Raw genomic sequence first — 26,378 nt, 5'->3', positions numbered from 1 at the left:
CTTAATATAACGATAACCAATTAGTAGTTAAATGAGTTGAATGAGTCTTTTTATGTACTCTATTCAAATGGCACTAAATTCATTGCCACATGAATAGGACATGTGAATTATTTCTTTATGCACTTTTAAAACAAGCCCACACAGTAAATGATACCATTCATAACCCCTGCCTTTATTGCTCTTTACTATACCTTGGGAATCATTCTGAAAATGGACTTGTAGAGCTCCTATTTATATTGCAGGAGAAAAAAGAACTCAGAAGTAATAAGAATGTATAGTTTTTCAAATAAATAGAAAGGGAGAAGTAGTTTTGAACATAATACTCGAATGGAACAACAATGAGAATACTTGCTGGCAATTTACATCTTTAATAACGCATGGCTATTAGACTAACAAAATGTTCCTGTCCTACATCATTTCTGCATGGTATAGATGTATGTTGCGGACCTACTATGTGCCATACATTAAGATTGCCAAGGTAAATTCTCACTTCCTGTCTTTGAGATTCAGACTTGGGAGCTTTTTGGGAGACGCAAAGTCAATGCTCATTATTTGACTCTCAGAATGAATGATCCTTGGTCTTTTAACAAAGGACGTTCTGATTAATAATATAGTCTTGGGGTTGTAGGAAAAATGTGTCATTCTGGAAAACAAAGACCTTCTGTCTCTTTTCATACAGGGCCATTTGCATAAAAGAGCAGAGCGCTATGTGAATTACACATCTACATCTCCATGTAAACATTCCTTTCCAGTTATTGCTTCCTGGTCAGCAATCCTGAGCACTTTGAAGAGTCTTGAGTTTGGGTTTTGGGAAAGAACTACAGGGAAATACACTTTCTGTAGTTGTTATTTAGTAAAGTTGCCACTTAATGACATTATGGTGTTTAATGGAAGCATCATGCCTAATGTTGACTGTGACTATTCTGACTGCTGCCTCTAAGACAGCCATTTCCTCGGTTCATGTACCTTGTGCCAGGAACTGTGTTGATCTCTTATTTGCATAACACACCATTATTTAATTGACTAGTGGTTTGGCAAACTGGCTAAGAGAGTAGCCTGCTGAAGTCTATGTTCTGGCTCCCATACTTGCTAGTTGTGTGACTTGACCAAATAGTTTAACATTTCTGTGTCTCACTAACCTCATCTGTAACATTGAGACAGTGGCGATATTTCCCTGATAGTTTTTTATGAGATTAAATCAGATAATACCCATTTTTGCAACACACTGTAAGCATTCAATAAAAGTTTGCTAAAACATTTATGTAATATCACTCGATTAATATTTGCTATGATATTTTTCATCATTTGTCACCAAAGAACTGTCCTTTTATTTTTTTATTGTTTTCATTTTCTAGATAAGGAAGTGGGCTTCACCTAACTTCTTTTGTCAAAGGTACTGTATTTCTGAGTTTAAATGCAAATCTGACTGATCTGATGCAAGCACAGAAGAATGATGATATGTGGTGGGAAGAGCATGGGCCTGTGCCTGGATGTTTCTAGAATTCCATACAATAATATATTATACTCAGACTCACTCAACACCTCTGGGGGGAGGCATGGGAAATATAATGCCAGAATCTTGTAAGTATTCACAATGAAGCAGAAGGTTTAATGAGGTGGGATTGTAAGGTTTTAAAAACTTGATGTTTGCTGTAAGATAGGAGTGGAACCAAGTGAGAGGTGGTAAGTTTGGATCAGCATTCTAGGAGTCTTCTAGAATGAAGAGATTTCTCCTCAGGGTTCACGGTCCTTGAAATCTCTTGAAACTTGATCAAAATAATATGGCTTCTAAGAAAAACAACTTCATGCAGAGAAACAGAAATGAAACCGGTGGGTATTTTAAATGGGGGTGGTGGTTCTGGGTCTGTGCAGCTTGTCTACTAGGAGCAGATCATATTCTTAAGGGCAGTTGTGAAAAGGTCTATAAAATCTGCTAAGTTCAGTAACTATGGCCAACTGTGATGTACAGTACCCTTGGTCAAATATAAATGCTTAGGGAAAGATCCTTCCTTCTTACAACTGGAAGAATTATGTAGCTGAATCATGACTTGGTACCACGAGCTGTGTCAGCGATAGGAAAGCGGCTCTGCTTAAGCGTCTGCCCCTTTGAACCTATAGGTGGCGCTGATGGGCACCTTTAGCAATGACACCAGCGAAGGACAAATGGAGCTCTGTCTTTACCAGGGGCAGCTTTGGAATTTCTACTTGGGGGAGGTTCAGTGTCAGCAATCTAATGAGGAGGGGTAGGGGCTGACCTTGAAGCTTTATCTGCCTAGCAGGCATGCTATTTTTACTTAGATTGTAAATTTCTTTGGGATGCCCGGTGGTTGATGGTGATTGTGGAACTAATCCCTTTCTTTAGGGTACAGGTTGGCATCGCAACTGTTTTTTCTTTATTTATAAAAACATTAAGCTCTGGCTTTGGTGCCAGTAACCTCAAGATGGAAGCTTGCTTTGTGGTGTAGGAGCTGAAAACTTTTCCTTTCTTCTGGGTTCTTTGGCTGGTCTAATAATTAAGTTGAGCTAAAATAGATTAACAGGAGAAAAACAAATTTAACTTCATACATATGGGAGCCCCATTGACATATATGAGATTCACAGGCAGTCAGACAATTGAGGCTTGTATACCATCCTGAGTTGAGAGGGGGTCAGGTTCTGGGCTTCAAAGGGGAGGAAGACAATTCACAGGAAAATGAGAAGAGCAAATGTTTGGTAAATAGATGTTTGCCCTGTCATGCATGTTAGTCTTTCTGATATTGAAAGTTTCTCTGATAGTAACTCTCTCTTTCTGGTACAAACCCTCTATCTAAATTCTTTGAGGCATGGGGTGCCTGGGTGGCTCAGTGGGTTAAGCCTCTGCCTTCTACTTAGGTCATGATCTCAGGGTGCTGGGATTGAGCCGTGCTTATCCCTCTCCCTCTATCCTACCCCCACCCCCTTGTGCTCTCTCTCTCTCTCCCTCTTTCTCAAATGAATAAATACAATCTTTAAAAAAAAAAAATTCTCTTAGGCAGTTAAGGGAGAGGAAAAACAAACAAAAACTCTTCCTGAGGCTGCTGGGTCTTCATGGTTTTTAGCTCAGATTAATCCACATGCCAACATGGTACATTTTGGGGTGGTATATGCTACTGGCCCTCAGTGGCAACCTATCTGATAGAGGCCGTGTGGTTTTGCTGCATCAGGGGCTTAGGATGGGATCAAGTTTTATTTTCATTTAGAACAATAAGTTAAGAGCAAATGGGATAGTCTTCGAACACACGTGAGCTAGTTGTGGATTCTTTAACCTATCAGAGGTGGGCATGGACGTGTTCCAAATCTGCAAGGCAACACCTCCAGAGTTTACTCATATCATAACACACAGTTACTTACTCCCATTATAACAACAATAGGTATTAAAACAGTAGTTACTAATCAGAGTTGTTCCCTGATTATCTTAGGATCCAGTGATGTATAATGATTATTTGAGCCCCCCACCCACGAAACTCATATGTTAATAGTATTTGGAGGTGGGCACTTTGGGTGGTGGTTCAGTCCTGAGTGGCAAACCCCCATGAATGAGGTGAGCGTCCTTATAAGAAAGACATCCGAGAGCTCGCTCGCCCCTTCTGCCGTGGGAGGACCCAGCAAAAAGGCAGCTGTGAACCAGGAAGCCGGTTCCCACCAGGCGCTTCATCTGCTCCTGCCTTGACCTCGGGCTGCCCAGCCTCTGGAACTGTGAGAAGTACTTTTCTATTGCTTGTAAGCCACCCACTCTGTGATACTTTGTTGTCAGCAGCCTGAATGGATGGAGACATCCAGGAGAGGATCTCAGCCTTCCCCTACTTGAAATGGTAGGAAGTGAGTCCACTGGGAGCTGGCTGATTGCAGAGCCCGTGTGAGCGTCCCTGTAGCATTTACCGGCACAATTTGTCCTCATTCCTTTTCATATTGGCGCATCTAGTTCCTTGCATTCATTCATCTGTTACTTCTAATATTTAGTAAGGACTCTGCTCTATTTATTTTGTGCTCCTTCGATGTATACAGCAGGATGTAAAGAAGTGCCTATTGACGAACTGAACAGCTAAGTGATACCATTTTGGTTAAGGCAGTTTTACTTGGCAACAAGATCTCTTTTTGAAATTATGCTGAGAAGGACTGTCTTGCCATTATTTCCCTGGTGATCTCTGGGCACCAAATATAATGAGAATTTCTTTCCTTGCCCTGGTAGCAACTTCCTTTGCATAAGATCTATAAATTAACCACTGAGAGGTGATTTAGGCCTTAGGGCGGGTTGGGATTATTCATTTTCCTCTATTTTGTGTTCATATTTTAGTTCCTGTTTACTTCTCCTTAATGTTGGACGCCTTCCTTAATAAATTTTTGGTACTGAGATGTTTCTAGTGGCTGATATTACCTTAAAATTATGAGCATTTTTTGTTATTATTTTGTGAGAAGAAAATTAAAACTAAAAGCATGATCTGTAAAATCTCTTCTCTTTACATGATATGTAAAATCCTATAAAAGGATGTTGAGTGGGACTTCATATTTTTGTTGTTGTGGATCCCAAGTTGGTAATTAGAGTTCACAGCTCAAAACACAGAGACCAGCTAATCTTTAGTAAGAGAGGAACAAAATCTTAGTAAAGAGAGAAATAAAATCTTAGAGCCAGAATCTTTCTCAGAAGCTTCCTAAGAGCCCAAAGACGTCAGAGTTCCCCAGCATTACCAGCTGCCCTGCTTGTGTACACAAAAATTTGGAGTCAGGGGGCGCCTGGGTGGCTCAGTGGGTTAAAGCCTCTGCCTTCGGCTCAGGTCATGGTCCCAGGATCCTGGGATCGAGCCCCACATCGTGCTCTCTGCTCAGCAGGGAGCCTGCTTCCACCTCTCTCTCTCTGCCTGCCTCTCTGCCTGCTTGTGATCTCTGTCTGTCAAAATAAATAAATAAAATCTTAAAAAAAAAAATTTGGAGTCAGGAAGATGAGAGTGGCTCTCTGAAATTGTGCAAATTATGCATTGTTTGTGGTAAGAGGGGCCCCCTCTGTAGCACCTTTCCTTATGCAAAGTCAGGTGAAGGGGTCTGACTTGATTCTTTGAACAGGTTGATGTGCCTGAGAGATGGGACCCTGGTAATGTGTTCCCTGAATCACTGGTGGACTTCCTGGCCTGTGGCTGTGTGGCTGTGGGGAGGGCAGGAGATATCTGGGGAGTGGTCATAGGATAGGCCAGTGGAGCAGCTCATACTTTTACCTTTGGATCCAGCAGGGGTGCATGCAGGTCTGTAGATCAACTAGACCCCGGAGTAAGTGGCTGGTTGTGAGCTCTTCTTGAGGGTGCCTCCCCTAAGGGGGTTGCTAAGAGTGCCGTGACACTCCGGGACGCTTTGGGATCATTCTGGGATCAGGAGTGAGGGGAAGACACAGGGTGGGAGGGATGGAGGTGAAAGTGCCTGGGGCTGGGGCAGCGGCGACCCAACAGACCCTCGGGCTAGAAGTGACCGTTGTAATTCCAAGATGCTACAGGAAGAGGAAGAATAAAACAGGAGACTGCATTCTTCTCCTCATTTAATAAATTCCATCCACCCTTCGTCCTGGACAGAAATGAGGAAGGAGAGAGCATGTTGAATCAGCCTAAATTTTAGTGATAAAAAGTGACATGAGGCTTATGGAACGACAAGATATCACAGAAGGATGGGAAAGGTGAATTTGGCAAAAGAGTGTTGAAAGCCACATTTGATGAAAAAAGGGAAATCATTTCAGGCTAATGCTCTCCCTGAGGCCAGGATCTTTGATCAACCAATTTCAGCGGGATTGGAGAACTCCATGAGGCCTCCTATTTTATTTTCCCTGAATGTCGACCCTTGTGCCCACTGATTATTTCTAGCTGGTCCTAGGCAGAGAGGTTGTCAGGGAGATTGCAGAAACCTGCTTGATACATTTACCACATGGGAAATTCTCATGAGATGAAATGAAGGGAATTTGTGAGGGTAGAGAAGAACTGTCAGGATTTTTAATTTTGAATGGACATTGGCATCCAGTGAAGCCAGGGATACAGAGCTGCAAAAGCTGATACATTCATGCTAAGCTGTGGAAATCAGGAAACATGCGATATGGTTATCTGACAAATAGATTCAGAGGAGCAGTAGAGAGAGGAAAGGGAAATCAAAGTGAACATTGATGAATGTGGGGAGGAGTATTGTGCATCGAGCACGCATCCTGCTTCTTCCTTTTAATATGCGTGCTGCGTTTGAAGCCCTCTTATGAAAAGTCATCTTTCATGTTAAGTGGCGATCATGTTTTTGTGACAATTCTATTTGGTAGTCATATCTCTAGCTATTAAAAGTAGCATTGTGATAAAACCCTGTTGTGATATCTGCTGACTGAAGTCATATGGTAGATGTTTTCTGCAATGTAGCAGGATTTCAACAGAATTGGGGAAATGAAGTTTTTATACTCCTAAATAGCGTGCATGTAAATAATTTTACCAATTGCTATGAATGCAGGGGATTCTTATATCTGTTATTTACTTTATTAATGGATTAATGAAAATTAATTTTCATTGTTTTTATGCTTTACCATAAGATTGCTACTGTTATTTAAAACATGTTTTCATTATACAAGCACATGTATGCAATGTAAAAAATATTGCGGGAATTACTTATGCTTTTGAAAGTCTCAGAGTGTGTCTACATTTCTGTTATAGTTGTTGCTGTAATTCTCTTATGACGTTGCTCTTTGCAGAATTTGCGCAGACTCTTCTGTACTCTTCAAGTCTTAGGAGTACGGACAGACATATTTCCAATTCATAATTTTGTTTGTTTTTCTTCTTATCCACACACTGTTCTTTGTCATTTCTGAATGGACTTTATGATCTTCCAAGTCCTAGGTTTGTAATGTGTGCATTTCTAGTTCATAAATTTTAAGCCTTCTTCCATTATCCTTTTCCTCTTTCCTCTCAGAAACATTTCGAGAGCGCAGACTTCTTTTGTTACAAGGCACTATTTTTTTGGTTCTGTGGAAATACGGAAGATGAATTGGACGTGGCTTCTTTCCTCGTGTAGCTTATGTAGTAAGTTAGTGCATGAGCCATGCCACTGTCAATGTCCAGTAGCCCTAAGCAAAAGAGAATTTTAGGTCTCATAACTAGAAAGACTGCAGAGTTGTTTACATTGTGGAAACAAATTACAAGATCAGGTAAGAGTTTATATTGAAATAGTTCAAAAGCAACAGTCAACACATTTTGTGGCATAAGTTCGAAAGATGAACTGACTGCTGGGCTTCTACTCCCACGCTGATCTGTCCTATCATTCATTTAGTCATTCTTACACCTATTACTTTCTGAACTCCAATAATTGCCAGACATTTGGTGCTGGGGAGATAGAGGTAAGTAAGACAAATTTCTGTCTTTAGAGGAGTTATAGTCTAATATCGGGAGGTAACAAACAGCCCAGCCAATAAAGAGGTAATAAAGTGTCAGATGGTGATAACTTCCTATTAAGTCAAAGTGAGGACATGGGCCATTGTTAGACAGGCTAGCCAAGGAAAGCCTCATGAAGCGGTGACCTTGGATCAGAGATTTGAATGACGGGCAGCTCTGTGAAGATCTGGGTAGGAGTCATTCAAGTGAAGGGAGCAGCAGCTGCAAAGCCTGTAGGAAAGCAGGAACTTAGCAAATATTCTAGCGACAGCGAGGAGTTCATTGTTTTCTGTTAGTTTTTGTTTTTGACTGGGTTTAAAATAGTTAGAATTTGCTCAGTGGATTTTTCATGGCCAAAAAAAAAAAAAAAAGAGGGGCGCCTGGGTGGCTCAGTGGGTTAAGCCGCTGCCTTCGGCTCAGGACATGATCTCAGGGTCCTGGGATCGAGTCCCACGTCGGGCTCTCTGCTCAGCAAGAAGCCTGCTTCCCTCTCTCTCTCTCTCTCTCTCTGCCTTCCTCTCCGTCTACTTGTGATCTCTCTCTGTCAAATAAATAAATAAAAATCTTAAAAAAAAAAAAAAAGAGTTTGCCCCTCCTTTGAGCATATTACTGCACCCTCTGAAAGTGGTTACTTTGCACCACCCTGGCCAACAGAGAATTTCTCGTCTAGGAACCTGAATCAATGTGTTTTTAGTTTAGTTGTCTCCTACACAGGTATTTAAGCTCTTTAATTCCCTAGAGGAAATTACCATTCCCAAACTTAATTACTTCGCCTCTGTTACCTCCTTTTTAAAAAAATATTTTATTTACTTATTGGAAAGAGGGTAGAGAGGGAGAGGAAGAGGGAAAGAATCCCAAGCAGACTCTGTGCTGAGCAGGGAGCCACAGATCTCCATCTCACAACCCTGAGATCACGACCTGACCGGGAAACCAAGAGTCAGACACTTAATGGACTGAGCCCCCCAGGCACTCCTATTATCTCCTTTAATGTTATTCAGGAGCTGGGTTCTTTAGACCCTTATTGTTTTACCATTAAGTGTGATCAATATTGGCTTGGTGCTAAATTCAGCATTTTCACATTCTTCCCTGTCTGTTCCTTCTCCTATTGCTTCTGTGGATAGAAAAAAAAAATCACATATGTTATGAAATTATCATGTCCACAAGTTTGAGTTCAAGTTTGTTTTCTATCATAATAACCCCTTTAAAAATTTAGCCATGTTAATATGGATGCTTTTTGTTGTTAAATTATAGTCTTCCTGCCTATATTTAAACTAGAGGTGGCAGGTGGAGAGATGGTAACATGCATAGATGTGTCTCCTAACTACTCCTTACTACTCTTGCCCATGTTGTAGTTCTCCATACTGTACCCAGAGAGTCTTTCTGAAACACAAATCTGACCCCACCACCTTTCTGATTAAAATTACTTTCTATTTCTTTTTGGGTAAAGACAAGCTCTTTACATGATTTACAAGGTGTCAATAATACGGACCAGGATCAACTTTAACCAAATTCACCCTCTCTTTACCAGTTCCCATACACTGATCTTTTCTCCCTCACACTCTCCAGGCCCTCCCAACCACAGAGCCTTTGCGCGTGATCATCTCTTCACTACACTTTCTTCCCTCTTTGCTGAACCAGCTCCTGCACATCCTATATCTCATGTCAACGGTAACTTCACTAGAGTCATCTTTCCTAGGTAGATTAGTCTTCTCCCTCTAAAATTACACCACTTGCCTCTCCTTCTTAGCACTTATCATATTTTCAGCTTTAACTTTATTTGCATGAACATTTAGTTAGTGTCTGTTTATCCCATGTGAATGTAAGTTTCATGGCAACTGGAACAATATCTATATTTGGTTATCATTTTATCCCATGGTTTAGCCCAGGGCTTGGCACATGGTAGGTCCTTAATAAATGTTTGTGGTGTAAAAAACAAAGATAAATGAGTAAAAATAAATGTAAAAATGAATGAATGTCTATATCAGATCTACTCAATAAAACTTCATTCAATGATGGAAATGTCCTATATCTGTAATGTCCATTATGTTCATCTCTAGCCCCATGTGGCTGTTGCAGTACTTTCCATGTGATTACTGTGACTGAAAAAATAAATTTTAAATTATCTTTCATTTTAACTAATTTAAATTTAAATAACTATATGTGGCTAGTATACATATATACCATATACATATATACTAGCATACATATATACCATAGTATATATGTTATTATCTATATGTTATTATCTATATATGTATACATATATAGTATGTATATCTAGTAGAGTAGCTAGTATACATATATACCATATCATAAAGGACAAATCTAGAAAGAGTGTGATATCAGATGCAATTTCTAATCCCTGTAAAACATTGTGCATTCACACACACACACACACACACACACACATGTTAATATTCAAACATATTACTATTTCAATATAAATATGTTTGCTTAAGATAAACCATCCTCAAATTAGAACATTCAAAACTATTAAGCCAACTAAGGCTGTCTTTAAACAGAACAGATATGCCCACTATTTAGACAAGTTAAATGAGAAAAGATGTGACTTTCAAGTTAATCTACCTACAATCCTCTAAACCCAGATACTGCACTGGAATTTCCTGCTATATTGTTAGTTGTAATTTTTTTTACTCTCGTGTGAGTTGGGTTGACATTTACATCACCAAATAATTCCCTTCTTGTAAGCAGCACATTGTTTGGTTTCTCCTAACATGATTTTGAAAATTTAAAAAGAATAATTTTGACCATTTTCAGGAACATTTAAGACATCTGCAGTTGGAAAATTGCTTCCCACAGTTTGTGAAGTACAAGATATATTCTGTCTTAATCGATGCACAATTTTTTCTTGTTTCTTTTATTTGTATGAGGATTTACCCAATTTGATAATATGCAAGAAATATTATTAATGCTATATTGACTTCTTACACTTTCCATGTATAAACCACTGTGATCTTTGTAGTGTCTTCATTTTCATTCTGGTGGGCCATGCATATTGCTTATCCTCAGCATTTTTATGAAATAAGAAACAGTATCTTCCATTTCTAAGTAAGCAATGTAGACAGTGAGTTCTGTTAGCATGGACTCTAGTCTAGTCTTGTTCACCACTGTATCTTCAATGCCTCCTGGCACTAGGCTTATAGTAGGCGTTTAATTCTTAAACAACTTGTGGGTTGGAATTATTCTGTCCACTTACTAATGATGAAACTGCCCCTTAGATTGGAGAAGGTGTGGGAATCAATGACTGCCCAAGTTTACATAGCCATTGAGTGGTAGGGCTGGGCCAAACTCTTAATCATTGTGTGACTTATCATCTAGTATCATACTAACATTATATGGATTTATTTTTCTATATCAAAATGATTTGTTATTTAAACTTTATATTCATTGGTCAGATATCCATTGTCAGCTTGAAAAAATAAATCCATAATGTATAGGACAGAAGCAGATATCCTTCTTATTTTCCAGTTATATTATAGGTGCTTTTAACATATGTATTATTTCTATTGCTGTGTATTGATGACAGCAGTGGCTTATGAAAAAAATTTTTATCTTGGGACGCCTGGGTGGCTCAGTTGGTTGGACGACTGCCTTCGGCTCAGGTCATGATCCTGGGGTCCCGGGATCGAGTCCCGCATCGGGCTCCCGGCTACGCGGGGGGTCTGCTTCTCTCTCTGACCTTCTCCTCACTCATGCTCTCTCTCACTGTCTCTCTCTCAAATAAATAAATAAAATCTTTAAAAAAAAATTTTATCTCTGTGAAAAAAAAAACACGTCTTATAAATTATTTTAGTTGCTATGTAGAATGACACAATTTTGCCCATCATAGTGAAATACTTAGTACTTTGCTGCAGAGAGAGCTAGCAGATGGTTTCTAGGATGTCGTGACAGGGAACAGTGGATACTTAGGGACCACTTGTTTGCCTTTTTCCAGTTGCCTTTCTTTAGAGACTTTCTGGGAGATTGGGGAGGGAGAAGGGAAGAGTTTAGCTTGCTTAAAAGACAGTTGGGTTTTATAAAGTTGGTGGTGTAGTACAACTAAAGGAATCCAGTGACTCCATTTTCTTTGACCATGATGTTTAAATAAGAGGCCGTAGCAAGAAAGAATGGGAGTCCGAAGGGAAACCTCATGCCTGGAAAGTCTGTTGTACAATGATGTGGGAAGGACTTCCATAGCATCACGGAGGTTAAAGATGATGGACTCTGGTCCAATTCCAGAGTATGTCACTTACCTGCTGTAGACTTGTTAAAATGACCCTGTCTTCTCCGTACCCACATTATCTCATTTGAAAGTTGGAGATATTAATAGTACCTATCTTATAGGATTGTTATTATTAAGGTTAAAGGAAGTGCTTGTAAAGTTCCTAGAGCAGTGCTTGGCACATAGTATTTGTTATATAGTATTTGTTACATATATTGTCATTTTAGGAAATCAGTTTCTATATATGCTAAATGCTTACTGATCTTAAAGAATGTATTGAACATCTGCTTAGAAATTGAAGGGTATTATTTTGTAATTAAGGTATTCACAGTCCTACAATTAAATGATAATGTCCACATGCTAGAATATAAAGGAATTCTAGAGAAAATTTATGTTGAAAAAAAGCAAAATAAAGAACCAGGAGTTAGCTTCTAGTGCCCAGATTGTGAAACCAGAGTTAATGGTCTTTATCTGTATACACACATAACATTAATACACTTAATTTGTCCATTGGCAGAAGAACATAGCACTGAATCCTGTGTAATTTCTGATTCTCTACCACGTTTATAGTCACATGTTCCTTTTATCCTTTTCAGGACTAACAATTGCCTGCTTTTCAAGCTGTAATCACTATACTTGTGATTTCTCTTACCTTATACTGTGAAAATTATGCAAAAAAGTTGCAGTCATAACTTGCATTTTGTTTTTATATTAGGAAGTAAAAGAAAATAAATACCTTTGTTTATGTGACTTTATTTCTAAATGTGAAATTTGCCTATTCTTCCTTTTCCCTCTTTGCTCATTTCCTCCTATTATCTTTGACATGGCATTTGGAATTGATATAGAAAAGGCAATTAACTCAGAAGTCAGTAAAGTAAGCTTGTGACACATTTATTTATTATATGATGCAAATGTTTTGCTTTGCTCTTTTAACATCTATCTTTTCTATAACAAAGAGTTTCACAGTTACTGTTTCCAGAATTTATGTTTTTCCATGCAATGTAATTATGAGATTTAGTTACAATGTGGGCATTAGTGGTTTATTTTGCATGGTACAGCCATAGTGTATGTGTGTGTGTGTGCACGCCTGCGCACTCGTGTGCTGCGAAAAAGCATGTTTGCTCCAGTACTTCTTCAGCTCATGACTGAAACCCTTGTTTTAATTCAAGGAAGAAATAAAGAGCTCTTCAAAATTATAATAATGGATACTTTATTCATCTTCTCTGTGGAAATTAGTCCAGGAAGCAAATTAAAGTTACAAGAGAATCCAAAGCAGAATTATTTTTGCTTAACTGCTACATATCTGAGCCCCACCTTCTATAATTTTAACTTTCTCCACATTTTCTCGGGGGGGGGGGGTGTGTGTGGAGAAGATGGTTTTTCTTATGGCCCTTAGGAGATCCCACTGAAATCATTTACTAGATGTTGCAGTTCGTCCCACAATCCCCACTGTGCTAAGTGACAACTATTCTGGAAGCTGTCATGTTTGGAAAATACCATGATACCACGAGTTAATTTCATACCTGTCATGAGATCTTTGCATGAGATCCCAGGGGGCCTTTCAGTGTGTCACAGTACTGCAAGCCATTCGTTAGTTCCTTTCAAAGCAATGACCCATGGCCAAGAGATCTTGTCGCAACATACGGCGACACCTGTCACTAGGTTTTGTGATTGGCATAAAATTAACCTGTTTTCCTCTCTGATTTGCTGCTTTTTTATAAGGCCCATAAAAGGGATGAGAAGAAATTGTATTTGGAAGCAATTTATTGTAGCTTTCAAGAAACATAATGGTAGATTTGGGATATTGGAGCTAATGAGTAGATAGACCATTTCTTGCAGAGGTACACACACAGTTTTTCAGTCAAGGTAACATTCTGTGAAGTTCTGCATGGCAGTCTGCAAATTTCAGACAGGAAAACGCTTTAGCATTTGAACTTCATCAAGGATTGTAACAAAGCAAGGAATGATTTTGTTTCAAATCTTCTTGTGGAAGAAAAATCCGGGAAGCTTGGGTTTCAGATGGGCTTGTCCTTGGTTTTCCATGGTTTCAAGCAATTTGAGATTTCTCTGATTTCTCACTATATATCTCATGCCCAGATCTTACTATTATTATAGAAGCATGCATAAGATGGACCTATAGAATAACAACCTTTTTAAAAAATTTTATTTTTTTATTTGATAGAGATCACAAGTAGGCAGTGAGGTAGGCAGAGAGAGGAAGGGAAGCAGGCTCCCTGCTGAGCAGAGAGCTCCATTGGGGGCTCAATTCCAGGACCCTGAGGTCACTCCCTGAGCCAAAGGCAGAGACTTTTAACCCACTGAGTCACCCAGGTGCCTCAGAATAATAACATTTAGATTTATGACAGATACCTGAGAAAAATATATCCTTAGCAATTTAATCAGTTACTTTTAAGAATAAGACAGAAGAAAATAGGCAGCCACTTATCTGTGCCTTTCCACCTCAATGAAACAGTAAAACTATTGATCAAATAATTTTTCCATGGAGAAAGTATCTGGTTCTATGCATTACCATATTTTTTGATCTTCTTATACATCTTTAATTTCTTAAAATGTATAGCTGTTGTCTTTCCCTCTTCTTGATTAAGTTAAATGCTGCTTAGATTCTGTGAGTTTTTATATCCAAATACAATAAAGAACAAAGATGGATTTTAGTCATTTTTTTTCTTTTTTTTTCTCTCTAGAAATTCTTATGTCTAAATGGTGCTGTTCTCCAGTCTGGACTGGTTGCTCTGTATTCTGGAGTAATCAATTTTTCCTGGCATTTCTTAAATGGTCTTTATTATTCAGTGAATTCCCTTTGAAAGTATAAACATTAGTCCTTGTTGTATGGCCTTAGAAATTGATGGCTGTTGTTCTCAAAGGATGGTGGACCTGGGATGATTGAAAGTGCAGGGCAAAGAGCTGAACTAAAACAATGGAATCAAGAGAAGATGGTACTAGAGACAAAGAGAGAAGAGGACAGCAATTGTGAAATAATCTGAAGTAGGGATTGGGGATTTAAAGCCTGCTTAGACTTGATTAATAGACACTGCAAAAATGAAATGCTGAGCCAAGGGGAAAAAAATGCACTTGAAAAGTCCCTTGAAAATGTGTTAATGCCTATACTTAGCAAGCATTTTTTTTTTTTAATATGGAGTGTAAAACCATTGCATGAAAATTTAGATTTTTTTTCCCCACATTGTCTGGTGTTTTTTTTTTTTTTTTTAAGTGCTGATTAGGGTTATTTTGGAATAAAATCAAGTTTCTACTAAACAAAAAATAAAAATAAAAAGATCTATACTGATACTGTATTGGCCTTAAGGCATATCTTTGCTAAGTGAGGATCAAGATAAAATGTAAAAATAAAACAACATGTTTAAAAATGTTATTCATAAACTAAAGGTATTTATTTTAAAGCTAGAAACAGCGATGGCAGTTTGTACCTAAATGAATGAGAGATTTTGCAAGCAATGTTCAAAAGACTACTGTGTTGACATCTTGTATCTGAACCATTTTCCGACAAAACATGTCAAGAAAATTAAAAGCATTCTTCTTAAAAAAAGAAAGCAATTTGTGACAAATAATTTTATTTTTAAGGGCAAACTGAGGACCTACAAAATAACTTAAGTAAACATTAAAATGCTGAAACATTTTTATTACTGATAAAGCTGATTTATAACTGCTTCTGGTATGTTTACTACATGTGAGCAGGATCTGACAAAGACACCTGAATCAGTTTAAAGGTGAGCATTTAAGAATGGGCACTAGGGTGAAGAGTCAGGAGGTTCCACTACTATAAACCATCACCTTGACTATAATCAAGTAAATCACTCTTTTTCTTATAAGTGTAAATCACTTTTTTAATATGAGGAGTCAGTGAAGGGTAAAGAGATGAACTAGAACTTTTCTTTGTTGGTTGGAGTTTAGTTCAGTAAATGAATTTAATGAATACTCTTGTCTTATGAGTACTAGAATGGAAACCTCTCCTCCCTGGTTTTATGAGTTAACTATTAGTTCCCCTGTCAACACACACGTACACACACACACACACACACACACACACACACACACACATAATTGGCTAGATAATTTTCCAGTTAACAATATCACAGTCTCTAACCTAGCTGTTCTCAGCTGGGTTGCTTGTGTGCCCCATCCCCTGAACACCTGACAATGAATAGAGATAGTTTTGATTGTCATGACTTGGGATGATGGGTGCTGCTGACCTCTCCTGGATAGAGGTCAGTGCTCCTCCTAAATATCCTACAAGGCACAGGAGATCCTCTCACAACAAAAACTTATTCAGTCTAAAATTTGAATAATGTTCATGGTGAGAAACTCTGCAATCATTTTAGGTAACTTAATCTCCCTAGTTTCTCAGTGTCTCAGAATTATTCCTTTTTCTACTTCTATACCCCAAGAAATTGCCATGGGAATTTCCATGAATCAGGAGTGCAGTGGAAGGAGACTCCTATGTGAATATTCAGTCTTGTGGTAGTTTGTAGTTCCTTGCTTGCCTTCAGGACAATCCTTTGCCATTTACATTTAATGTCAGTCACCCAGTTATGACCGCCACCTCTTATAGATCATGGGACTGGTAAAATTGTGATCAGACTGGTTCTTCTGGACTACCAGGGTCCCCAGACCCTCCTGTTTTTACTGTCCACTCAAGTCTTGCTCATGCTATTAGGCCTCTGTCAGTCTTGGTGACATCATCTATCCAACTCATCATTGGAGTCCTGTGATGGTTCATCTTATGGGTCAATTTGTCTGGGCCATAGTGTCCAGATATTTTGTCAAACATTATTCTACATGTTTCCATGAAGATTTTTTTTTTAAGATTTTGTTTATTTATTTGAAAGAGAAGTCACAAGTAGGTAGAGAGGCAGACAGAGGGGAAGGGGGAAGCAAGCTCCCTGCTGAGCAGAGAGCCTGATGCCGGGCTCGATCCCAGGACCCTGAGCTCATGACCCAAGCAGAAGGCAGAAGCTTAACCCACTGAGCCACCCAGGCATCCTCTGTGAAGATATAATTTTGGATGAGATTAACTTTTAGATTACTGACTTTAAGTAAAGCAGATTTCCTTCTGTGATATGGGTGGGCCTCATCCAATCAGTTAAGGCCCTAAGAGAACAGAGTCTAACTTTCCCCGAGGAAGAAGAAATATTCCAGTGGACTGCCTTTGGAATGAAATTGTCATTCTTCACTGATTCTCCAGCCTGCTAGTCTACCCTGCAGATTTTGGATTTAACAAGTCTCCACAGTTGTGTGAGATAATTCCTTAAGAGAAACAAGAAACCTCTTTCTCAAGGCTGCCTATATAGTGCAGTTGGTTGGGTGTCTGCCTTCGGTTCAGGTTATGATTCCAGCGTCCTGGGATCGAGTCCCATGTTAGGATCCCTACTCTTCGGGGAGCCTGTTTCTCCCACTTCCTCTGCTGCTCCCCATGCTTGTGCTCTCTCTCTGTCAAATAAATAAAATTTAAAAAAGAAAGAAAGAAAGAAACCTCTTTGTGTCTTGCTGAGTGCATGTGTGTGTGTATGTGTGTGTGTGCACGTTTATGTACAGATAGATACAGATACACACACACACAAACACAGTTGTTTCTGTGGAAAATTCTTATTAATAAAGGTCTGTTTCATCTTGGTACAATGGCCCTGTGGCTTTTATCTTGAGCAATTCCTGTGTTCTCCCATAGAAGTCCATGGAAACTTCTGGACCTCTCTAAGGCTCCCATTTCTTTGTTGATCTTCTGCATAGTTGTTCTATTATTGAAACAAGGTATTGGTCTTCAACTGTTATTGTTGAATTGCCTATCTCTCCCTTCAATTTTTTCAGTTTTTGTTTTGTGTATTTGGGAGCTATGTTTTTAGGTAAATTTGTTTATAATCATTGTATCTTCGTGACTGACTTTTTACCATTATAAAATGTCCCTTGTTGTCTCTAGTAACTTTTTTTTTTTCTTAAAGTCTGTTTTGTCTAATGATAGTATAGCCACCCAAGATCTGTTTTGGTTACTTCTTCCAAGGCATACATATTTTTTCCATCCTTTTACATTTATCCTGTAAATATCTTTGAACCCAAGTTTTTTACTTTAAGGCAGCACCTATTTGGGTCCTATTTAAACTATTCTGGCAATCTCTTTAATGTAATTATTGATGTGACAGAATTGATATCTATTATTTTGCTTTTTTCCCTACATGTCTATATTTTTGTTTTTCTGTTGCTGTCTTTCATTTTAAATATTTTTCTAGTATATCATTTTATAGCTCTTGTTTCTTTTTCTGTTATTAATTTTTTTTCTTAGTTGTTATGCTGAGGATTACAATTAGCATCTCACCTAAAACAATCTAGTTCATATAAATACTGACTTAACTAAATAGTATATGGAAACTTTTTTCTTTTCTTTCTTTTCTTTCTTTATTTTAAAGATTTTATTTATTCATTTGACAGAGAGACAGTGAGAGAGGGAACACAAGCTGGGGAAGCAGAAGAGGGAGAAGCAGGCCCTCATTGAGCAGGGACCCAGGTGCGGGGCTTGATGCAGGGCTTGATCCCAGGACCCCAGGACCATGGCCCAAGCTGAAGGCAGACGCCCAACAACTGAACCACACAGGTGCCCCCTAGAAACTTTTTTCCCAGTATATCCATTGCCTCCTGTCTTTTGTGCTGCTATTGTCATACAAATTGCATCTTTATGCCATTGTTTTTCATCATATAGGGTAAGAAGAGAGTTACAAGAAATGCATATAATGTCTTTTATATTTTTGTTTACTAGGGTTCTTTATTTGTGTGTGTGTGTAGATTTCAGGTGAATGTCTAGTTTTCTCTCATTTCAGGTTGAAGGCTTTACTTTAATGTTTTTTGTAGGGCAGATATGCTAGCAACAAATTCCCTTGGTTTTTGCTTATCTGGGAATGTATTAATTTCTCCTTAATTTTAAAGGATAGTTTTGCAAGACATAGAAATCTTTGTTGACCACTAGCACTTTGAATATGTTATTCCACTGAAAAATACGGAAGACTTTATGGATTTGCATGTCATCCTTATATAGATGCCATGGTATCCTTCTCTACATCATTCCAATTTTAGTATATGTGCTAGTAAAGCAAGGATTTTGGATCCCTCCATACTACAATAGAAATGAGGAAAATTCAGAAGAAGCAACTTCTGTCCTTCTCAATATAACTCCTGCCTTTGCTGTTTTTCCCCTATTTCATTGAACACACTGCATTCATGGAATATAGCACCTCTTCTAAAAAACACAAGATTTTTTTTTTTCCCCATCCATTGATCTAAGGGATAAGTCCCACTATTTAGGGCCTCTGAGTGTTTTCTAACCGGCTCTGCTCAAACTCTTTTGATTTCAGTTTTCTTCTTCCTCACATACTGTAGTAACATTCCTTCCACATAGTTAATACAGATCTCACTTGACATGTGATTTTCATTTATGGAAAGGAGACACATGCCTTTTATTTGAAGGAAGGCATTATTATATTTATTTCATAGCACACTTAACTAAACCCTGGTGACTAGTTCTCACTTATAGCCATGCTATTCACAAATGTCATTAGCGTTAAGGAGAGCATGTGATGTAATGAGCACTGGGTGTTTGTTTTTTTTTTTTAAAGATTTTTATTTATTTATTTGACAGAGAGAGATCACAACTAGACAGAGAGGCAGGCAGAGAGAGGGAGGGAAGCAGGCTCCCCGCTGAGCAGAGAGCCCGATGCGGGACTCGATCCCAGGACCCTGAGATCATGACCTGAGCCGAAGGCAGTGGCTTAAACCACTGAGCCACCCAGGCGCCCCTGAGCACTGGGTGTTACATACAACTGATGAATCACTGAACTCTATCTCTGAAACTAATAATATACTATATGTTAATTAATTGAATTTAAATAAAAATAACACAAATGTCATTAGCATTTCATGCCAAAATTACCATACACTCTCTCCCCAATGTTAATTGTATCTTATCACATAGTCCAATATTTTATTATTTAAAAAGAATGGGGGCGGGACGCCTGGGTAGCTCAGTTGGTTAGGCCGCTGCCCTCGGCTCAGGTCCTGATCCTGGGGTCCTGGGATCGAGTTCCGCATCGGGCTCCTTGCTCGGCAGGGAGCCTGCTTCTCTCTCTGCCTCTGCCTGCCTCTCTGCCTACTTGTATTCTCTCTCTCTCTGACAAATAAATAAATAAAATCTTTAAAAAAAAATAAAATGAACAAGGGTGACTGGGTGGCTCAGTTGGTTAAGCATCCTCCCTTTGGCTCAGGTCATGATCCCAGGATCCTGGGATGGAGGTCCACATCTGGCTCTGTGCTCAGCTGGGGAGCTGGCTTCTCCCTCTCCCTCTGCCTTCCATTCCCCCTGCTTGTATGCTCTCCCTCTGTGTCAAATAAATAAATAAAATCTTGAAAAAAAAATAAAAAATAATAAGTAACAATTCTGTGGGTACATGATTAGATGATAGCAAGAGGATAAGTTTCCTGCAATTAGCCATCATATGGTTTTAGTCTTACACAGTGTTGGGATTATCTTTCTACTTAGGTATGCACATATCTGTCTATGAAGTATCCATTCATCTGTCCTTCCATCTAGCAGTCCAGCCAGCCAACCATGTATTAGTCAATCTTTATAATACATTTATAACATGTCTTTTTCCTCACAGGAATTCAATATTAGCATGTGGTAGTTGTGTAAGAAATAAATAGGTGTTAAATACGTATGAGGAGTGAAAAATAGTAGAAAGCGGTGGCATTATTAAATGTTGGACTGGATAATTCCTCTTCTTTAGGAGATGATCCTGTGCAATGTTGGAGCCTTAGCAGCAAGATCCCTGACCTCCCAGTGGATGCCCGTATTACCTTCCCAGTTGTGACACCCACAGAACATCTCCAGACATTGTGAAATACCCCGTAGAGGGAAAATCCCTCCCTCCCTCATCTGGTTGAGAATTACTGGTAGAAAAGCATCCCCCCCCTTTTTTTTTTATCATAATACACCTATTCACAAAAATTATTGTTTAACAGTGACTAAGGATGGGGCTTATTATTTCATAAATTAAGGTATTTACATCTGTGTTTTCCAGGTCTTCACTCGTTCACTCATTGATCTACTCATATCATTCAGTAAACATTTATTATATACCTATTATATGCCAGGTACTTTACTGGTTTACAGGTTACATTATGGAAATATAAGTCCCTGTGGGGCATACCAATTTTGGAAATAACCAGAGAGGGTGGGAGGAGTTCAAATAACTAAACAAAAGATATCACTAATAAGTGTTTGGTTGATAATCACACACATAGTTGTAGGGGAGTGACTGGGGTTACACTGCATTAGTGGACTAGCAAGGACTCTGAGGTGGCGTTTCATGTGAGCACTGAGTAGTAAGAGGACATCAAAGCAAAGAAGTGAATGAATTATTTATTCATGTTGACTTATTTTTTATGACAAACAGACTTTATTATGAATGTGAAGAGATGAGCATTTTTTGGCATATTGGTGTACTTATCTACCATCTGTATGTGAACAACACTGAAGTGTTTGTGTAGAAATCATTAGGAATTGTTCCAAACTAATTGCAAAGTCCAGCAAATTTTTTAATGAGAGTATATAGTTCTATCAATGTAATGTTTTCATTGCTTTAAGGATACCATGACAAACGGACCATAAAAACCAAATATAAGATATGCAGGCCTTTAAATATCCCATGTGTCAAGAACTAGGAGTTATTAAGAGAACACAACAAGTATCATTTCTACCTTCACAACTTGTCACTGAGGAGATGGGCATGACCAGAAAAAGCTACTCAAAGGAAAATCCTGACCCGAAATCAATATTTAAAAGAAAGATGGGAAATGATTTTTATCTTAAGAATGTCTCCTCTTAGGTGCCTGGGTGGCTCAGTGGGTTAAGCCTCTGCTTTCGGCTCAGGTCATGATCTCAGGGTCCTGAGATCGAGGCCCGCATTGGGCTCTCTGTTCAGCGGGAAGCCTGCTACCCCCTCTCTCTTTGCCTGCCTCTCTGCCTACTTGTGATCTCTCTCTCTCTCTCTCTGTCAAAGAAATAAATAAAGTATTTAAAAAAAATATCTCCTCTTAGGGCACCTAGGTGGCTCAGTCGGTAAAGTGTGCAACTCTCGGTTTCAACTCAGATTGTGATCTCATGGGTTTTGGGATCAAGTCCTACTCTGGGCTCCATGCCCAGCTCAAAGTCTGATTAAGATTCTCTCCCTATGTGCCTCAGCCTGCCCCCACTCACATGTGCAGACACTCACTTGCTCACTCTCTCAAATAAATTAAAACAAAACAAAACAAAACAATGTCTCCTCTCTCTAACTTCAGTAGATTCAAAGACATTACTCAAACCTTTCTAATTTTTCTATAAATTTGAATTAGATTGAGACACCCATTTTAAGGTGGGCGTAACAATATGGATAATTATATGCATTTGTGGTAAAAAAAAAACCCCTATAAACTTCTGAGTATGTAGATTCATTTATAATTTTATTGGTATAGATAATGAAATTAAATATAAAATACTACAGGACCTATGCTGTCATTCTTTGACCAATCACAACAATACAGTTTGCTTTTTATGCTCATGAATGTTTTCTGTATACATAAAAATCCTGAGTAAACCATTTGGCATATACTTGGATTTTAAAAGCAGATTTACCTATCGGAAGTAAAAGTCTGTTTACAAGGATGATTGAAAAATTAATTAGAATAAGGGTTTCATTATCAGGTCTTCACCTTTTATGCTAGATTCTGGATCAAGTCAAAGCTGCAGCTGTAAGTCACACATGTTGTTGAAAGGCAGAATTCTATAAAAGGAAAGAGATGAACTACAAAATAAGGTAGTTTTCATTTGATGAAGACATCATTACAGCTGTGTGAGTTGGGCATTCCAGTGAACTTTGAAGAAGCCCACCATCTTCTCTACAAATATCATTGGCCTTTAAAAAGTAGTGTCACCAGAGAAGCCAAAGTAGGTTTTTATCCTGCTGTTAAGTAATCAAGTACAAAGTTCAGCACAGTGAGATGAATACAGGAAGCCAGACTAGGTAATGATTTCCATTCTTTCCTTAATATTCCTTTCTACCATAGTTGAAAATCTCAAAGGTCCAACTGTACTCTGGAATACAAGCCTGACTCCCCCACAGCAATGTAATCTTGGACAGATTATCTACACTCTATCTCAGTTTACTCAGCTGTAAAATGTGGATAATAACCCTTGTCTTCTATGGTTGTTGTAAGGATTAAATGCAATATTATATGTAACATACATAGTAGGTAACCATTGCTTGATGAATCAACTGATTCAATTATCATCAATTGTTATGATTAGCGATTATTATCAGCAATGTTTATTCCCTCCAAAAGTAGCTTTAAAAAAAATTATAACAACAAAACCCCCAGGGTTTTCCCATAGCTTCAGTTGTTGCTGCTAATTATGAACAAATTGTGACTCTGCCTTGGTGTTTGAGGTAGGAAAGAAAAACAGTTGCCGTGGGGCTCCTGGGTGGCTCAGTTGTTAAGCGTTAAGCGTCTGCCTTCAGTTCAGGTCATGATCCCGGGGTCCTGGGATCCAACCCTGCATCGGGCTCCCTGCTCTGTGGGAAGCCAGCTTGTCCTTCTCCCACTTCCCCTGCTTATGTTCCCCTCTCTCTGTCTGTCAAATAAATAAATGGAATATTAAAAAAACGAAACCAAAAAAACAGTTGCCATGAGAGGGGAGCTGTGTTTCCAGTCTTGTGATGCTATCATTCAGCTTTCCCCAGTATGGTTGTTTCTGGTAGTTTTTTCTTCCCACTTTTATAATGGAATATAATTAGAATAAACAACAAAGTTTATAGTGGAAATAATTTATAGAATTCATCACCCCCTTTTTCGTAATTCTGGTTCCAGCTTAGATATTTCCATCTAAGGGAAGCCTTCCTGAGTCCCCTTTCTGAGATAGCCACACACACACAGTGCTGGCTATAGCACCCAGTTGGTCTCCTGCTTGGCAGTTAACACAATTGCTTTTTTTTTTTTTTTTTTTTTAAATTTCTTTCCTTTTTCCCCAGCATTGAAGTGTAAATTTTAATAGGTCAGTGACGAAGTCTATCTTGTTCCTCACTCTGGTCCTGGATACCTATAGACTCTCAGTGTATAGTAGGTGTTGATGATCTTTTCTTTTCCTTCAAACCATAATTCTCCCCGGGCAGATTTACGTCTTGGATTATCTTCTCATGTTCTCTTGTATCTACTTGTGCAAGCTACTAAAGACAATGTTGTGGTAGTAATTTGTTGTAATGGGAATGTGCTTCGGGAACGATGAAGGAGTCATCTCTTGGTGATCTTAGAATCAATCCTAAAATCAATCCTAAAATTTCATCTACAGAGATTCTAATTGCCAGTCTTTGATTTGATATAATTAACCCTTTAGTTTACATTTATAATACATGGAACTGGATTTAATAAGAATCTTTATTGGTGTCTTTTAGCTGGCTTTTTTTTCCCCCCAACTTGGATTCTGACTGAATTATCTCCTCCTCAGTATACAGAACAAAACAAACTAAATTAAGGTGCTCAAGTACATACATTTAACACAATTTATGTATTTTCCAACAGAAAGTTGGTAACTACTTCAAGATTTAACCTTCATTTTCCATTAGATGATAATGGTTTATCTAGTATCTCCTTTCCCTAAGTCTAATCATCATGTTTGATTCTTGGGAATTTTTGGTGCCAAACATATGTAGAATTTACATACGCAATTTATATATATACACACATATCAGTTTACTTACACATGTATATAGTTTACGATACAGCCATAAGGTAATTAGCAATTGGTTACAGTTTGCTGCTAATGAGGTCAAGGGTACAGATTTACTGTTCCTTAGAGTCTGTTTTTTGGCTCAGTTCCATTTCTACAGATTTTTACCCTGACCCCTCGGCTGCTGATTCATAAATGCTGTCTGTCACTGGAGGAGGCCATGTAGGGGTGTGAGTGGTTCCCTGACAGCCCCGCACCTCTACTGGTCAAGGCTCTCAGCATTTTCCTGACACATGGCACGTGTGTGGTGTGTTATCTTCCTATTCTCTTTATGTCAGGCTTTGTCCACAGGGATGGACATTAAAAGTTTTTTTTAAATCAACAGGACCAGGAACATCATCTTTATAGAGAGAAAAGGCTTGTTATTCAGCATATCTTGAGACAAGCTTGATTGTGAAACTGAGAAGTATTTAGTCATTGTGTTTCCTATATTCCATCCTTTTGAAAGCCTTTAATCAATATCTCTTCCATCAGAAAACAGATCAAATGACACAATGAAGTGTGATCTAGGGGGAAATGTGTGAATTAGAAGCCTAGGATTCAAGCAAAAAAAAAAAAAAAACCAAAAAACCGAACAAACAAAAAACACAGACCATAGATAGTGCAATAGCTAGGTAGATAGACGACATCATTTATTTTTGCTTTAATTTCTTGGTCTTCCTTAAGAAAACACCATTCTTCATTTAAAAGGGAGTTGTGGAACAAATACATATAATACTTTGGGGATTAAAAATGCACTTGTTGGGGCGCCTGGGTGGCTCAGTGGGTTAAAGTCTCTGCCTTCAGCTCAGGTCATGATTCCAGGGTCCTGGGATCCAGCCCCACATTGGGCTCTTTGCTCAGCAGGGAGCCTGCTTCCTCCTTTCTCTCTGCCTGCCTCTCTGCCTACTTGTAATCTCTGTCTGTCAAATAAGTAAAATCTTTAAAAAAAGCACTTGTTGCAAAGTTTATTTCTTTTTTCCCTAAAGACATGAAAATTCTGTATCCTATTTAATTCTGTAAATGTACTGATTAATAATGTTATTTAATCTTTGTGTTTTTTTTGCTTAATCTTTTATTGATTAAGTTAAAAGGTTTTATTCTGAAACTCAGAAATATGAGAGATGTTATAAAATCTAACTAAAAACAAAAACATTTACAGCTGAATCTCCTATTCATGGTAGTTATATTCTGTAATGTTGTCATAAATACTGAATGAATGCTGAAGCTTGGCTCAAAAGGGAAATACAGGGTTAGGTTTCTGTTAGTTTCTGGTCACAACATTCCGTCAGCTGATCAGTTCATAACTTTGTTTTAAGTGTGTTTTTGTTTAATGACACCTTATTTAATACATACTGTTTTATTCACTAACATTGGACTCAGGACCAACAATAGTATAACTCCTTCCTGAATGAAACTTACTGTAACTGTTTTCTCCACAAGACATGTAACAGCCTTCTCACACTTAGAACACAAGGCAGTGTTTCAGTGATTCACTTTTAAAACACCAAGCTATTTTAAATAGCAAAGTCACCAGTGAAAGGTATAAAAAATGAGAAAAACAAAATAGACTGTGGAAAGAACACTCACATGCAGTATGAGAATTGAAAGAAGAAGGTGGACGATCACCATGTTTAACTTCAGCTGAAACAGGTTGTTAGGCAATTCGAAATTCCCTTGATCTCTACATGTTTGTATATGACCTTAAAAGTGCCTTGAGTACTGATGTGGGGGGAACAAGTCAACTTCAGCAACTAGGTAAATTTATACATATGGTGCCTACAAATAATGAGGACCTGCTGTGTAAGCATTTTAGGTTAGAAAAAAGATTAGTTGCTCTTAGTCACTTAATGAATCAAACACCTTGGTTTAGTGTATCCTTTCTTCTCTTGATTTCTTACGGGCTTATTTCAGTGTCAAATTCTAATTAGTTATTCCTGACTAATACAAT

At 38.3% G+C, this 26,378-nt stretch overlaps 1 protein-coding gene and 1 non-coding gene across 18 annotated transcripts in view; one reads left to right on the top strand and one right to left on the bottom strand.

Annotated features, from left to right (window-relative positions):
- CHL1 (cell adhesion molecule L1 like) overlaps positions 1-26,378 on the top strand; it is a 211,491-nt gene that overhangs the window by 68,238 nt on the left and 116,875 nt on the right. For 4 of the 17 annotated variants that reach the window (XM_047746615.1, XM_047746599.1, XM_047746605.1 and 1 more), the window contains exon 2: positions 1,356-1,393. The exons of the other annotated variants lie outside the window; for them this stretch is intronic. The gene's annotated coding sequence lies outside the window, so the exon portion shown is untranslated. The remainder of the gene's footprint in view (positions 1-1,355; positions 1,394-26,378) is intronic. 17 annotated transcript variants of the gene reach the window in all.
- LOC125089863 (U6 spliceosomal RNA) lies at positions 18,623-18,725 on the bottom strand. The gene has a single exon (XR_007124085.1). It is a non-coding gene; the product is annotated as a U6 spliceosomal RNA (small nuclear RNA).

The sequence above is a fragment of the Lutra lutra genome, chromosome 1, assembly GCF_902655055.1.
Source record: "Lutra lutra chromosome 1, mLutLut1.2, whole genome shotgun sequence".
NCBI lineage: Eukaryota > Metazoa > Chordata > Mammalia > Carnivora > Mustelidae > Lutra > Lutra lutra.
The sequence above is the reverse complement of the archived record's forward strand: the minus strand, read 5'-3'. Positions and strand labels throughout refer to the sequence as shown.